At 43.7% G+C, this 2,531-nt stretch overlaps 1 pseudogene; it reads left to right on the top strand.

Annotated features, from left to right (window-relative positions):
* The first annotated feature begins 490 nt into the window (after positions 1 to 490).
* LOC117702353 (small nucleolar RNA U3) lies at positions 491 to 683 on the top strand (annotated as a pseudogene).
* The last annotated feature ends 1,848 nt before the right edge of the window (positions 684 to 2,531 follow it).

Genomic DNA, 2,531 nt, shown 5'->3' with positions numbered 1-2,531 from the left:
GATTCTCTTTTACCCAGTTGATATGGAACTTAGAGTGTAAGCCTAGTCTGGGCCTCACACTTTGGGTTAACCCCTGTTTTCAGGCCTCCTTAGTGTCAGGATTATAGCAATAGACCGCAACATTTCTAGCAAGTAAGTCGCTTAGAACATGTTCAGGAGAAATGCGGTCCCGGGGAACAGGTGGGCAGGCATAGCATGATGACACGGTCAGTGAACCGTGACCGCATCGGCAGCGAGGTGTGGGACGAGCATGAGAAACTGTGCTGATTGGCTGCTCGGCGACCGTATGCATAATCGCGGTGGCAGTGCGGGAAATGTAGCGACTCCAAATGCCCGGTGGACTGGGTAGGGAGAGCCAGAGCCCGTGCCCCGCGTGACAGAACGTGGTGTGCGATGGGGCGCCGAAAGGGAGAGCGTGGGGCTTCTCTTTGGAAGTCGCCGTATGTCAGGTATGGGAGGGCGCTTGTGTACATTGTGGTAGTCTGTGGATAAGACTATACTTTCAGGATCCTTTCTATAGTTCGTTACTAGAGAAGTTTCTCTGACTGTGTAGAGCACCCTAGACACGAGCAGATATAGTGTTCCTTCTGAGTGGGTAAGCCTGCTCTAGTGTTGCTTCAGTGCTGCTTGCCTCGCGCCATTGATGATCGTCCTTCTCCCTTTGGGAGAGAATTCTGAGTGGGTCCTCTTTTAATTTTAATGTGAAAGATATAGTTGGTGTATGTTCTTTGTCTTTTTGGAAAGGTGGTTTCTATGTGGTAAAGGCTGACCAACTGTCTGTGTTTGTGATCTGTCAGATGGACAGTTCTTTTCTTGTAAATTTGGACACATCCAAACTGGCTGTACCAAAGTGAAGTGCTGCTGTAGGCCGTGGAATCTGACCTTAGCGTATCCATTATTGCATAGCTTATCGAGTATAAGTGAAGTCAGTCATTGCTGCTTCAGTGAGTCAGTCAGGGCGTCTTGCCACAAAAGCACAGTACAGCCCAGTTGTTTTCTCTGAATCCTTCACTGGGCAGAGGTTGGTAGAGGAAAGCTGTGAGCTTTCCTTGTAGTGTGGAAGGAGGGAAGGCATGAGGAGTGATGTTGCATTTAGCTACCAAAACAAACAAACAACCAAAACATTTCTTTACTTTGACAGAGGTGTTTTTGTGCCACTGGTGAATTAGAGATCAATAGATGGGACAGATCTATTGATACAGATCAGACCAGTGAGCCCTTCTGGGTTTGAGTGTGTTCCCATGTAGGAGACAAAACCAATTCTGGAAGTGTCTGAGCTTCTTCCATGTATAACTTCAATTTTTAGCATGATGATGATCTTGTGGTAGCTGTTAAATAGCACCTGTGACATCTGCACCAGGCTCTCCTATAACATAAAGCTGAGAAGACAAATGATGGTGGCCATGCCAGGGAAGTAGGGATAAATGCCTAACAGGAGCTGCTTCATCCCAGTGCTGATGCTGGACATACAGACAGCAGTAACAAAGATGTACATACAGCACATTCTTTTCAAAGACTAAATCTAAAACACAAAGTAAACGCTGATGCTCAAGGTCAGCATAGTTTGGAGCTAGCCAGGAATTGCAGAGAAATGTATTTTCACAGAAATCATTTTTTGTATACTATATCACTTTGACAAACTATGTGTTTTTGTGGAGATAAGTTTGTTCTTTCTTTCTTTCTTTCTTTCTTTCTTTCTTTCTTTCTTTCTTTTTCCTGATACAGATTTTGTTTATCCTCGGCTGCCCTGGAACCCTATCTGTAGTCCAGGTTGTCCTGGATCCACTTGCCTTTGCCTCCTAGGTGATAGGATTAAAGGCATGTGCCACTACTGCCTGGCTGTGGTGATACATTTTTAAAAGTCAGCTGTAAAAAGCAACAGAAACCCTAGAAATAGAAAAATGTAATTTAAAATCATTCCAATAATGCTGGAGGAAGAAGGAGGGAAATTGGCAAGCTGGACAGAAAGCAATTAAAAGGCTTTGTATAGCAAGGGCAATAATCTGCAGAGTGAAGAAAGAGTCTGGAAGAAAAGGGCTTTTGTTAGTTATATTATCTTTGAGAAGATTAATCTTTAAAGAACTCCAAAAGTACCCAAATGTCCCAGTCATTGAATAACCAAATGAATTGAAAACAAAAACAGATCTCAAAAGACGAAATATGGGTACTGGGGTGCTGGCTCAGAAGTAAACAGTGCTTATTGCTTACTACTCTTTTGGAGAACTCTGGATCAGTTTCCAGCACCAACATGGCAGGGAGGTCTGAATGAAGCTGTCTTCTGACTACACTGGTACCAGGCACACACATGGCACACATTCATACATGCAGGAAAAATACACATACACATACAAGTTTTAAAAAATGAAATTCATATGGCCAATAAATATGTGAAAAAGTGCTGGAGAGATGTCTCAGTGCTTAAAAGTATTTGCCAACATGTCTGAAGACCTGAGCTTATAGCACTTGGGTCCCACAGGGTGGGAGGAGAATTGACTTCTACAAGTTGTCTTCTGATTTCCACGTGTGTACCA

This window comes from Arvicanthis niloticus, unplaced genomic scaffold (genome assembly GCF_011762505.2).
Source record: "Arvicanthis niloticus isolate mArvNil1 unplaced genomic scaffold, mArvNil1.pat.X pat_scaffold_730_arrow_ctg1, whole genome shotgun sequence".
Lineage (NCBI taxonomy): Eukaryota > Metazoa > Chordata > Mammalia > Rodentia > Muridae > Arvicanthis > Arvicanthis niloticus.
This window is presented reverse-complemented; position numbering and strand designations above follow the sequence as displayed.